The following is a 15,166-nucleotide window of genomic DNA, read 5'->3' on the forward strand; positions in this document are numbered from 1 at the left end:
AGAGGACCTGCAGCAATATTACAGAATTGAACAAGTCTGTACTTTTAAAATACACTTTAGAAATCTTTGCCTTGGGTTTTCTACCTTATCTAGTTGCTGACCTCACTATCATACCTTAGGGTTGATTTGAAAGTTCATAATTAACTAAAAAACAAACCAGCAAGCCATAATTGTCAGGAATAAGAATTTAAAATAATAATTTCTGGAAACAGTATAAGATGAAGACAAGATGAAGGACAGTGAAATGGTTTACTTTTAAATGCTTAAACATAAAAAATTCAAGAGAAAAACACACCAATGAAGAACTGAAACTGTCCAGAAGAAGCAGAATAAAAGTAAAAAGTGTGAAACAATAAAAATAAAAGCTGAGTGTTTACAATAAATGGCCAGGAGGAGAGGCTACATCACAGCGTTTTTACAAAGTGCTTGAAGCTGGAGACAAAGAAAAGCTATTGCCTATATTGTTTGCAATGACATTTATTCCAATTATATCTTATGCATTCATAGTAACCCAATGAGTTTACAAATGAAGAGATAACACAACAAAACTTTAAAACAACATGGTTGTAATGTGGCAAGATATTTTGTCTCCCTGAGTTAACTCTTGCTTAATTCTAGTGTCTCAAGTAGTATTGTGTTCTCCATCAGTCAGGCCACTCTGAGCTACAGAGAGCATGCATTCGGAGAGCACCACATACAGACGTGCATCCTCATAGAGAAGATTCATTGACTGTTTCAATGTACTTCATCTCATGCTCTCCCTTATTAGAAGATTTGTGTCCTTGTGGAGACCTAAAGTCTGCATGCGCTTGTGTGTGCATGTGTGTTTGCGTGTGTGTGTTTGTGTGTGTGTGGTAGAAGGACTGGCAGTGCATACATTTTCTAGAAGCATAGCATTATAAAGATACATTCTTATATGCAAAGTATTGTTACATTTATTTTATAGTTTATGACTGAGATTTTAAATAAACTTTAAAGACTTAGAAAAATTAGGCCCATTTTTCCTGGGCATATGGTTTGGGTAAGTTATTTATTAAGATCTTTATATTTCTATTCTTATAATAATAACATCTTTCTTCATGGAGATACTTTGTGTTTTTGTCTATGTGCATGTCATATTATACATAAATGCATATCTATATAATACTAAAAATTTAGTCCTTTGTAGGCACACAAATTCCCAAGAAACTAATCATTATGAACAATTTGTGTATATAAAGTATATTTGGCTTTATACCACATTTATTAGAAAAATAAAATAATGAACACTGCCATACTTTTCTTGCCCTGAATTGAAGAACTATCCCAAAGATTAAAGCATATTTATTTTTTAAAAGCCAGCGTCCTTTCCAATGTTAATGATGAATAAACTCTAACATTTCCTTTATTTAATCCCCATTTAAGGTTGTCAATTTAAATTCTATAAATTAAGAATAGCAAAACGACATGATTTTGTGAATATTATGGAAATGATTTTAGAAAAAATGGACTTTTCTTGACCTTTATAAACTATACAAATTATCAATACATCTCCTAGCCTAAACATGATTTGTTGATAATTTCTGTAGAAAAAAAACCCTCTATTTATATAACATATTTCACTTTAGTATACTTACAAATACATTTGACTTGCACAACAAAAATCTAACGTGTTGATAAATATAGCTCCATCTGGACTGGTGCAGAAGAGAGATATGTGCGGACGTCTGGTGACAAGGGCGACTGCTGTAGTGATAAACTCACTAAGCAGAAAATCCCATAGAAAATCAATTTTTTTTTGCTTACAAAAAAGCAGGCAAGCCCTTGCATCATTAATCTCCATTACTCTGGTAGAAAAATCTGGGCGCTATCTATTTTAAATACATAGTTTCATATTTTTGCCTAAACCAGCAAAGGATTTTTGGGAATTCGGTTGCAAAATAGGAAAAAAAGTTTGTGAGCAAAAAAGCTATTTTTTTAAAATTTTTGTTTTTATGGTAATCATTCGTTTCAAGATACATAACAATTTCTCAGAAACTATTTAATGAAGATCCTAATGAATTGTAAGACATCAATGCATTGATAATTCTTAAGGAATATTTTAATAGGCTTTCTAGAGAGATACAACTGCACTAATATTGCATTTGTTCAATTTTTAGACAATTACAAAATTTCTCCCAAATTCTTTAATACTTTGATTCTTAAATGAATTTAGAGGTTAGAAACACATATTAATTCTTATGTATTTAATGATAATCTGAGAATTTTATTTTTTCATTAAGATTTTTAGTGTTCTATTGTTGTGTAGACAATGGTAGGGCTAATGGAAAATAATGCAAATTGTACATTTGAGACTGTTATGTGTGTAACTTCTTTTAAGCTTATAAATTGATGTGTATTGGACAAATAAAAAGGATTTTAAAATAAATCAGTGTTAACAGTGTTAACTTGTACTTTTTGTGAATTTCAGACATAAAAAATTAGTAGTTCAAATATTCTTAAATATAAATCGATGTAATTTTGTAATCTGATATTTTAATTTCAACATTTTTGCCATAATACTTAATAAGGTATATTTTATTGTGTTTAGTGAGTCATCATACATAAATAGTACTAACAGTAGTACCTATGAACTGGATATGGTGAGTCACACCTATAACTATAACACACGGGAGGCTTGGTATGATATCCTGTCTAGAAAGCTGAAATAAAATAAAAATGGCTATCAGTAAATGTGGATATATGACTATGCATATGAGTTCTTGGGCATCAGGCCTTTGTCTTTATGTTTTAGACACTCTAGAAGAAAAGCTAAAACCACTAAATGGCACATGCAGTAATTTGCACTCGAAAGTGTGGCACATTTCTGTAATACGCTGGGATGACAGAAATGAGGACCGTGCATATTTGGGGCCACATAGATGGCCGAGCCTGATGAGATGAATTTCTTCCTGAGACCCACACTGTGAAAGAGGAGGAAAGACTCCTGTGAATTGTCCTCTGTTTTACACATGCCATTTCACATCACATGCCTGTCTCTATATATGTAATAGAAAATGTGGTAACTTCTTAAAGACAGAATAGACTTTATAACAGGGATTAAAAATGAGGACTTTATTTTGGTTGTGCTGGTTTTGATGTGATTCTAACAAATGGCTGCAAAGACAATCCAAATATATGCAGAGAAACTTCCTGAGTTACTTTAAAAAATAAAATATAAAAGGGTGAAACTGGATGGTATAATTAAGAGGGGTGGCAGCTGACACATCATCCAAAGTGTTTTAAAGTCATACATCATGCACTTTATGGTGATTCCTGGTAGGCATTTTTAAGCAGAGAAAAAATATATATCAGCTTCAAAAAATCCATTGCAGCTCTGTGCAGAAATGAATTGTGGTCCTTGATTTCCTTGGGCTAGAAAACAGAGAGAAGAGTTTTAGAGTAACTCAGACAAGAAATGGTGAGAGCTTGAATTACAACTCCAGAGAAAGAGGAAAAGAAAGGAGTTTTACAACCTAAAGACTATTTATTGTAGGAACAGAAAAGAAAGCCAGAGCTGATGTCTGAGAAGGAGTGGGCATTAAGTATATGTTGAACTTAAAAAACTCTGTGGGTATTGTATGTGAGGTGGAAAAGTATGTCAAAAAATTAAAGATTTATTTATGCTTATGAGGTTTATATTTCACACTATAGACAAAATGCTTACCAGATACTGATTTAGAAGAAAAAGAAAAAAGGGAACAAAAAATCCATCTCCTGAACGTAAAGCAATATCTAATTTTTTTCATATTCCATCTATCTAAAATACACTTCTAGACATGGGAAAGACCAGAAAGCATTAACTTCATAGAGAATCATAAAGAAAAAAGACAGGAAGCCAAGGGAGAGACTAGATAGTTTTGAAATAAATATGGTAAGTATCACTTGTAGAAGGCATTAACAACATATATTTCCTTATTTACAAATACGACTACTTTAAATATTATATACTTCTATATCTAAATATGTCAAAATTTCAACAAATAGTATTTTAACTGCTCACTGTCCTTTTTACATGTAATTTTAAAAAAATGTCTCAGTGAAACAAGCCTGTATTTCTAAAGAATATTTGACAGTAAATGTGGCCAAGTAAGCCCAAAAGAACATAAACAGGATATTATCCTGATCCTAGACACTGAGCCAGAGATGAGCAGAATATACTGTCTTGCAGTACAAGGACTTCAATTTCACCAGGAAACTAGCAGGTGAGGTAAATCACCCTGCTGTTGATTAGACAGTGTAAGAGCTCAGAGAAGAAAGCTTCAGGGAGGAATTGTTTCTTATGGTTACAGAGCATTGAACTGACAGGGCAATAGGTTTGTAGTACTTTCAAGAAAGAGAAGAATTATGGTGAGCCAAAGACAAAGGGATTGTTATATGGTAAGAAGAAAATTCCATTTAAGAATATTCATTTCTATTGCATTGAAAGGAAAAGTATTTTAGTTTTCTTTAGTCCAAAATGTATTTTTATACAGTATTACTTTGTAACAGTTTTAGTACCATGGAAACCTTTTCCTCTGCAATGAGTGGATTATATACTTATAAAGAAATGTAATCTTAGTTCATAGATGAGATGGTCAAAACATGATTCTTTTATATAGATTATGTGCAATTCTCATATTTAATAGAAATTTAAGAAAGTTGACTAATAGGCCGCGTAAAAAAAAAAGACATAGAAAACATGAATTTACTTTGTGTGTGGAGTGGTGTGGGAGGTCCTTCTCTCCACATGCAACTCTCATTAGTTAATGAATAAAGAAACTGCCCTAGCCTGTTGATAGGGCAGAACTTACGTAGGTGGGGAAGATGGAACTGAATTCTTGGAAGAAGAAAGCAGAATTAGGGAGACACCATGGATCCGCCAGAGACAGACACTGGGAATTTTACCCAGTAAGCCACTGCCATGTGGGAGTTAAGAAGACAACATTCAGGAGAGATTGGCTCTCCATTTCCAACAGGAGGACTCCAGAGCATGAAACTGGGTCATTAGTCATCTGACTTTGCACAAGAGCCTTTACCTGCCAAGCCATTTTGTTTTATATTTGTGCATTTCCTCTCTGTTTCTTTATTATATTAGTATAAGTACTGACATACAACTAGAGATGTTTATGCATGTGTGTGTGTGTAGTTTTTCTTCTCTGTGGGTGCTCTTTTGTTGTTTTTTCTGTTGTTACTATTATACATGTATAAAATTCTGTAAGTTTAAATATATTTTTAGTTGAATAATTTTAAGAAGAAAAAATACAGCATGTCTTTGCTCATGATTCCTTTCATGTGAATAGTATGAGCTACTTCTGGAAATGCCTGGCTCCCCCAGCAGCCGTGAGTGACTCTGCTGAATAACTTATGAAAATCTTTCCCTATTTACAATACTGTAGCTGATTTCAGTGAGTGGGAAGGAGATTTTGAAGCCAGGAAAACAAAACAATACAATAGAAAACAAATAAGACACTTCAGAATTAGTAAATAGCAAATTAGTAAATAGTTCTGGACTAACATGCAGTGTCATAATCCAAGAACTATACAGGATGCTTTACCTTCCAAATCCAAAATAATCCAAATAGAAAATCAGTGGAAGAATATATTTACACTACTATATGAACCAACTAAACTTAGCAAACATAGAAAAAACATTTTATCTGACAGGTCCGGTATATACACTGCTTTCTAGGGCACAATGAGAATTCTTCAGCATAAACTACATATTAGATTCTAAACACTTAATAAATATTGAAAGTTTATAACCATGTCATTTAATTTTTTGAATAAAGTATTCAGTAAAATTTAATGTCCTTTTATTATCTAAGTAAGAACTGCAGCAATAAAAAAATCTTCATTGATTATGCATACAACTATCACAATCAAGCATAGTTTGAGTCAATCAATGACTGACCAACAGTAGCATGAAACTAGAAATGAATAGCAGATAGAAACAGGAGCATTTACAAATACTTGAAATAACATATTTGTAATAGAGAGTAAAATATGAAATCAAAAGGAAATTTAATATTTTTCCAAGTGGTGAAATGATATTTTATTTAATATATATAGCAATTCTCTTTACTTTCATCTTTTAGTTCACACTTATGCTAATTTGATACCTAGAAACTGCATGCTCATATATATATGAGAAGGCTTTCTGGATCATATGTTGGTTCTGCTTTTAGGAATATCCATATTTTTTTCCGGGAAGACTCTACTAATTTGCATTCAAACTAGCAGTGTGTAGGTATTCCCTTGCTCTACATTTTTCACAAACACTTGTTATTTTTCTGTCATTTTGATAATACTTGATTTTGGTGACAGCTACAAAATTCCGTGGTCAAACTATCAGGAAACACACTGTGAGTGGGTGATGTCATATTTAAATTATGCTCAACAACCGTCTTAAAAGTTATTTAGTAGTGGCACACGCCTTTAATCCGAGAAGTTGGGAGGCAGAGGCAGGCAGATCTTGCTGAGCTCCAGTCCAACCTGGTCTACAAGAACTAGTTCCAGGACAGGCTCCAAAGTTACAGAGAAACCCTATCTCAAACAAACAAACAAAAACCCCCAAAACAACAACAACAAAAAACAATTTAGTGGTCTAAAATTTGTAAACTTTTATGTCAAGAGATAGAGGTAGAGACTGAAGCAAAGCTAGGTATATGGATAGATGGGTAGATAGATGATAGATAGATGATAGATAGATAGATAGATAGATAGATAGATAGATATTTGATACAAAGGACACAGAAAAATAGATGGAAAAAAGACTATATTAAAAATATTGTTATACAGTATAATGAGCACATATGTATCAATTAATTGAAAATCCTGAAGTGAGATACTGGGCACAGAATATGTATATATAAATTTACCAAAGATGAATCACATGAAATGGAAAGTAGAGACCAACATGAAGCACATGTGTTGAAATCTTATAGAGGACCCAACAAGAAAATGCAATTATATGTGGACATAAAATAAGAAAATGAGGGCTATGAATAAGAAAGTGAGAAGATGTTGATGTATGGGTGCAGATGATGAACAAATGAAGGTTTGAAAGGAATAACAGAAAACAATTTTAAATGAACAACATAACTGTACCCATTAAGAAAATATACATAATAATAAAAAGAGGTATAGTCTTAGCAGAAAGGAACAAATAGCAAATATCAGAACATAAATAAATGACATGTGAAATGGAGAAAGATAAAAGAATCAACAAAACTAAGGGTTGATTTTTATTATATAAAATTTGACAGAAATTCAGCTAAAGTGAGAATGAATAGAGAGAACCCTTAAATAATATTAAAGAAAAGCAGTTGAAAGTACAACTGTTAGCACAGAAAGATGAAGAGTCACAAGAATACTATAATAAATGTATCTGAAAAGCAAAAGCAAGCAAAATGCATGTTGGTTGTATAATTATTGCTGAACCTTAGCTGTAAAGAATATATTCCAGGCAAGTTATACACACCATTGATATTAGGTCTTGAGAGGCTGAGGAAGGGGTGTCGGGGATTGAGGCCAAACAGGTGTACATAATAAACTCTTCTCCCTTCCTAGGTGACGACAGACTTTGTCAAGCTAACGTTAAAACAAAGCATCAAAACCAGGTACACATTTTATTTGAAGACAAAATCCTTATCAGACTCATGACTTCTAATATTTTAGCTCCATCTCCACATGACTCCTTCCATCTAATCCTACAATGTTTGTTGGCAGCAGCACACATGCAATGATTTGTAGTCTCATTCCAGATGCTAGTTAATGAAATTAAATTAAATCCCAGGTGTCTGGGATAACATTGCATTCAAAATGGATATATTGTAAGTATAAAAAAAATAGAATTTCCATCCATTTGCTTGCAAATTTCAGAATGTCATTGTTTTTACCAGTGAGTAGTACTAAAGGTACCACATTTTCTATATTCATTCTTCAGTTGAGGGGCTTCTAGGTTGTTTCCAAGTTCTGAGTATTACAAATAATGCTGCTAAAACACAGTTGAGTAAATGCCGTTGTAGTATGAGCGAGTATCCTTTGGGTATACAGTGGTATACAGTGGTATCCCTGTGTCATGAGGTAGATTGATTCTCAGTTTTCTGAAACACGGCCATATTGATTTCCAAAGTGGCTGCATAAGGTTGCACTTCCACCAGCAATGGAGCTTTCCAGCATAAGCTTTCATTAGTATTTTTGATCTTAGCCATTCTCACAGGTGTACGATGATATCTCAGAGTCATTTTGATTAGTATTTCCCTGATGGAGAAAAATGTTGTACAGTTCCTTAAGTGCCTTTCAGTCACTTAATATTCCTCTATTGAGAATTCTTTGCTTAGATCTGTATCCTGTTTCTTAATTGGATTATTTCATAGTTTGATATCTAGTTTCTTGAGTACTCTGTATAATTTGTCTGTCAGATATGGGGTAGGTGGAGATTTTTTTGTCATTTTGTAGGTTGCCATTTTCACTGGTTGACTATATACTTTGCTCTACAGAAGCTTCTCAGTTTCAGGAAGTCGCATTTACTTATTGTTGCTCTCAGTGACTGGGCTCCCAGTATTATATTTAGAAAGTGATCTCCTGTGCCAATGTCTTCAAGGCTATTTCTTATTTTCTTTTCTATGAGGTTCAATGTGGCAGGATTTATGTTGAGGTCTGTGATCCATTTGGACTTGAGTTTTGTGTATGGTGACATACATGGATCTATTTTCATTTTTCTACATATTGACATCCAGTTGAGCCAGCAGCATTTGTTGAAGATTCTTTCTTTCTTCCATTGTGTAATTTTAGCTTCTTTGTCAAAAATCAGGTGTTCATAGGTGTGTGGATTGATATCAAGGTCTTTGATTCAATTCTATTGGTCCACCTGTCTGTTTTTGTGTCAATACCAAGTTGTTTTTATTAATATAGGTCTATATTAGAGCTTGAAGTCAGGGATGGTGACACCTCCAGAAGTTCCTTTATTGTACAGGATTGTTTTGGCTATCCTGGGATTTTGTTTTTCCATATGAGGTTGAGTACCCAGAAACAGAAAGACAAAGAAGGTATGTACTCACTCATACGTGGATATTAGACATAAAGCAACGGATAACCAGCCTATAGTCCACAATCTCAGAGAAGACAGAAAACAAGGAGAACCCTAGGAGAGACATACATGAATTCCCTTGGGAAGGAAATGTAGACAAGATCTCCTTAGTAAATTGGCATCACGAAGAGGGGCAAGGGTTATGGGAGAGTGGGGCGGGGAGAAGAGGAGCAGGGAGGAGGACATGAGGAACCAGGAAGGTTGAGTTGGGTGAAGAATAGAGAGGGAGAGCAAGAAAAGAGATACATTGAAGGAGGGTGCCATTAGGGCTTTAGTGAGAAACCAGGCACCAGGGAAATTCCTAGGAATCCAGAAGGATGACCCCAACTAAAAATCTAAGCAATAGTGGAGAGAGTACCTAAACTGCTCTTTCCCAGTAAGCATCATAATTGTCATCATAGAACCCCTATCCATTAACTGACTGAACGCAGAGATCCAAAGTTAACCACTAAGCTGAACTCCTGGAGTCCAGTCATAGAGAGGTAGGAATAATATTATGGGCAAAGACGCCAAGATTGTGATGGGCAAACTCATAGGAATAGTTGAACAGAGCAAGTGGTAGCTCACTGACTCTGAACTGACAGCTGGGGAACCTGCATAAGACCAAACTAGGCCCTCTAAATGTGGATAACAGTTGTGTGGCTTGCGGAGTTTGTGGGGCAACTAGCAGTGGAATCAGTATTTATCCCTAGTGTATGAACTGGTTTTTTGGAGCCCAATCACTATGAAGGGATACCTTACTCAACCTAGTCAGACATGGGATGGATTTGCTCTGCCTCAAGTGATGTGACAGATTTTGTTGACTACCCATGGGGTGGGGCTCATTCTCTTTGAGGAGTGGATGGTGGTGGAGTTGCAAGAAGATGGGGGGAGCAGGAACACAGCATCCATCGATGGCTTAGAACAACCTGCAAATGAAGTTCCAGAGGAACCTGTTGCCTCTGCCCACCACAGCCAGCTATAGTCGCATGCACGTGTTGCATCCCCCTCACACATGCAATTAAAAACCAATAAAAAGGAAAAACTTAAATTGAAAAAATTTAAAATTAAAAATTAATGAAAATTTCACTTAAATAGCCAAAATATAAGCATTTAGAATACAGCAACCTCACAAAAATATTGCAGTTATGTGACACTAACGGGGATTCCCCTGTAGAGAAGGGACCTGTGTGGAGAGTAGATAGAAAGAAGTAGATTTTATGTGATACACTAAAGCCATAAAGACCTGAGCAAATTGGAGAAACACTGTTAATAGAAAAATCAGTTTTATCTGCAGATGTATATCAACATCCACAGAGACCAAGATACAATACAATCCTGAAGCAACAATATGCCACATTAATTAATTTTAAAATTCAATTTTCATCTTAGGAGACACAAGTCCAATGTTCCTGGTGTCCCATTGACAGATTAAAGCAAAATTCTCCCACAGGTCCTTAGAGAGTATAGCTGACTGCTTGTTTACTGAAGTGTGACTGCTCCTTCCCGATAAGCTGCTCCTGAGAAGCCAGGAGACATGAGAAGTTCCCCAAAGCCATACAGAAGACTCCCATTTTCTCGAGTTGCCCCTGGCTTAAATACTCCAGTCACTCTTTGGCAGAGTAGAACAGATGGTTGGGAGTGGCCGGATGTTCTTCTTATGACCCACCCATCCCAGCGCATCCAGGAGTGGGTTTAACAGTCAACAAGTCCAGCGTGCGTGATCTTCACCAGGCAGGCACAGCTGAGCCAGCCAAGATGGTTTATTCCTGGTTCAGAGGAAAATCACAAAAGCCAGCACAAACTAAATTATTCTTCCTGAACTGGAAGATGGATCAGTGGCAACATTCCTGCCAGAAAAACATGGAGCCACGTGTTCAAATACATAGACCATACGTGAAAAACTGGATGTATTGGCCTTGGCCTGTGAGTATAGTGACCCTGAGGTGCGATCAGAGGTAGAAAAAAGAGAAACCCGGCAAGTTGACCAATAATCTAACTTGAGATGTGGAGTAGTGAATATAGGTTGTCTCAAATAAGACAGAGCCGAGGCCTGATGTCTGAGCTCATCCTGTGACCTAGAAACATAAGCCTTGGTAAACAAACATTCTACACTCACAGATTAATGTGGACACACACACACAAACACACATACACACAAACACACACATACACACACACACACATGCACGACTGGAAAGATTTAAAAATTTTAAAAATAAAAAAATAAAAAGGTATTTCTTTCTCCTAGCCCTTTGCAGAGGGTTTCTCTGGAACAATAGCTGAAGTCAATGGTTCTCTGAGTATCCTATTGTATGTGTGCAAAATCTCTCTTTTGTATTCTAATGAGGTTTGACTAAGACATCAACAGCATTGAGAGAAGAGATTACAGTATGGGGCAATATGTCAGGAGATCATAAATTACAGGAGCAGCTGGAAAATAGCAAGTAAATGCTCCTGATTTCTCCATGGCAACAGCCATGGTTCCAAAGTAAATAAACTCTGATTAGACCTAGGGAGCAGTGTTCATCTGAAACAAAAAACGAAGGAAGGGAAAGCATATTGAAATTGTCTGTGTAAATTTAGATAATCTAAATTACAAATACTTTACAAGTTTAGTTTTTAATGGCGAATTAATGTGCTATTAAACAACTGAAAAGGAAATGCCCCCTACGCGTTCACTTAATACATTGTCAACCACAGGTATCTATATTGTTCTTTTTCTTCATCAAAGTTTGTCATATTCTGCTTTTCTTTCTTGTTCTCATTTGCCCACCATTACTGTGAGGAGAGGAGATTGGCTTTATTTTATAGATTTTCATCCATGCTTAAGTTTTTTTTGCTATGCTGTAAAAGTACTCTATAATCAAAAATGGAAAGGAGAAATTTGCTTCTTGTGGCAGACCACCTATGTGGATATTTAATAATAATTTTATAGCTATGTCAAGATTTTAAATTTAAAATAGCAGTACTGAAAATTTTAGTAATCATTCAGTTGACAGGAAGCATTTAAATTCATGAAATAGAGAAGTTATAAGATAATAATTACTGGTTATAGGTCTGGCTCAGTAGTTTAAGAGCACACAATACTCTAGCATAGGACCTAAACTTGGTTTGTAGCACCAATGTTGCACGGTGCTTATAACTCAAATCCTAGGGCATCCATATCATTGGTTTCTGCTGCTATATCACCACTTTCACCTAATCATATACAGAAAGACACATAATTTTTAAAAATTAAGATAAAATAAATTTAAAATAATAATCACATACTTTCAGTGACTGACTATAAAAGATGTTTCTTTAGGAATGCCACAGTGTCCCTCCTCTTTGTATTAGTGTGACAGTTCTGGCTTTGCTTGGCAAACTGATTTTAATCAGATATTCCTAATCTGAAAGATCATTATTGAGTATTAAGTATATATGATATGGACAGAAACAAACACACACAAATACACACAGGCACACACACAAACACAACCCCCACAGACACAGGAGAGAGAGAATCTTTATAGTATTTTGCAAAAAGAAAAGAAGGAAATAAACGAGGATATATATATATGTACATATACACACATGCATACATACATACATACTTAAGTACATATACATACACTCAAGTATAGTCCAGTCATTCAATGTTTAGTTACAACTTCTTCAGGAGCAACGCAAATCAACAAAGGACAGCAGTGAGAAGTTAGGGGAAGTCTGAGCACAATTCTGAAGGCAATTAACCCTCAAATGGGTAGTGACCTTGGAAAAAGTACTACTGGCAGATTAGTTTTACTGGCACATTGCTAATGTGTTTGGTGTCTCTAGAGCTACACCAGAGTGGTCAGTACTTCAAATCATGTGTCCTAATTGCCATGGTAGAAACTTACTGCTCCAGTCTCACTTTTACTCCCCATAATCTATCCCTAAATAAAACCATAAGGGAACCTTTCAGGATGCATACCCTAGAATCTTCTTGGATTTGTCCATTTAGCAAGCCTTGGGTACTAGCTCAAAATAGCTTCCCCTTTCAAGTAAAAGCAACACCTTCTTGACCACTCCCAGAGCCCTAAAATAAATTTCTACCTACTCTCTTCTCTCTCTGACCACGCCTCCCTCAAGCTATTCTTCCTGGTACTTTTCTCCCTCTGCTCTCTTCTATCTGTCTGAGATTAAAGATGCCATGGGACCAACACGAACTGGTCCTAAGCTATGTATTTTCAGTAGATTATCAAAGTCAGAGTCAAGAATAGGTCCTGGAAAGAGCAAAGATACTGGCTATTATTTCCCTTTCATCATAAGAATCACCTACTTAGCAGTGACTGTCAATTTGTCAAAACCTTGAGGTACATCCTCAGATTTTTAAAGAGTCATGACAGATCAGATGGGTCTGAGTATATCTCTTTAGTGGTTATCTTAAATATACTTAATGTATAAATGCCAAGCCCATAATGGGCAATTAATTCTCTGGGTAAGTTGTCCTGAACCTGTTTATGAATGCTTATTGAGAAAAACCCAGACCAGTATGTAGACTACATTCTTTATGATTCCTACTGTATCTCTTAGGATTTGAATCAAGTTACTATTCTAGCTTACTATAGCTTATAAGCTGAAATATTTTCATTCTTTTCCTCAGTTGCTTTGGAGGTAGTAATTTATCACAACAGCAGAAATAAAATTAATGCATGGCTATTACAATTTACCTTTGCTGCAAAATGGCCTCTGAGCTTTCAGTATTCATACTATAATTAATGATAAGATTATCGGAAAAATAAAAGAAAAGGGTTATTATTAGTTTATAAGTTGTATATGGCAAAATGCATGTAAAATGACAAATCTATGATAATCTTTACTGTTAATTCATGACAGAACAATGTATTATTTATAAAATAGTAAAATAACAATGAGGAATTTACAAAGGCATTACTAAAGGAATATTTTATATGTATATATATGTACACACACACACACATAAAATTCCTCCCCTCTCCTCCACAATGGGTTCTGAAACTTGTGAAGAAGGTCTGTGATGGAGATGCTCCATTTAAGGTTGAACAATCTTTAGCCTCTTATTCACTGCACCTAGAAAAAAGTTGGGTCTCCATGTTAACTGTAATGCATTGCAAACAGAATCATAGAATTAATTGGTTGGTGGATCTAACAAAAAGTTAAAGAAAGTCTAGAATAGCTAATAAAATGTGCACAAAAATTACAAAGAATCATTAAAATGTCATCAAGTATAATCAACATGGAATGATTTGTCAGGTAAAATAATTTGATAAGTAGAATAATGACGTGAGATTTTATATCCAGTAGTAAAAGGAAGTAACTCCTCATAGAAACTGTTCCCTGAACTCTATATAATATGGCAACACACACACTCCTACATATCATTTTTAAACCAATAATCCTTTATTTATCAATTAGAGAATGTTTCCCCAATGCTTCATCTTGCTCAGTGTTGCATCTGTAGATATGGTTTATGACAGTTGGAACTGTAACATCTTTAGCGGCATACACTTTCATAAATGGTAGCATCCTTTTCAACGTCAGCTTGTCAACTTTTCAAGAACTTTTATGCATGAAAACCAGGATGTATAAGGGTGACTAGCAGACCTTTGGATGGCCTTCACTAATTAAGTTGTAAACCATCCAGTATATACAATAACAACTACTATATTTAGATGGGTTATTTTCTTAATTCAACTGATGGTTTTACATAATGTAGTTGGGGAAATTCGGTATATAGCATACAAATGTAATATAACATTATAAATATGGTGATACATGATGGAATTTTCTTCCCAGAGAGAGAGGCAATATATATATATATATATATATATATATATATATATATATATATAGAGAGAGAGAGAGAGAGAGAGAGAGAGAGAGGAGAGAGATGGGGGAGGGGGAGGAGAGGAAGAAGGAGAGAGGGAGAGGGAGAGGGAGAAAGAAAGACTCATGAAAGTAAATAATTTCCATGGCAGTTTTAGTTCCTGAAAACTTGCATCTCCAAGTTTCTCTCAGAGTATCTCACTTCAGCACTAAGATTCCACAATTTCATAATATAAACATCACAAGTTAAGGACAGGGAGATTCTGT

General features: G+C 35.0%; 1 protein-coding gene across 1 annotated transcript in view; it reads right to left on the bottom strand.

Moving 5' to 3' along the window:
- Positions 1-15,166, bottom strand: part of Csmd3 (CUB and Sushi multiple domains 3) — a 916,841-nt gene that overhangs the window by 279,098 nt on the left and 622,577 nt on the right. The gene's annotated exons all lie outside the window — the stretch shown is intronic.

This window comes from Chionomys nivalis, chromosome 17 (genome assembly GCF_950005125.1).
Source record: "Chionomys nivalis chromosome 17, mChiNiv1.1, whole genome shotgun sequence".
NCBI lineage: Eukaryota > Metazoa > Chordata > Mammalia > Rodentia > Cricetidae > Chionomys > Chionomys nivalis.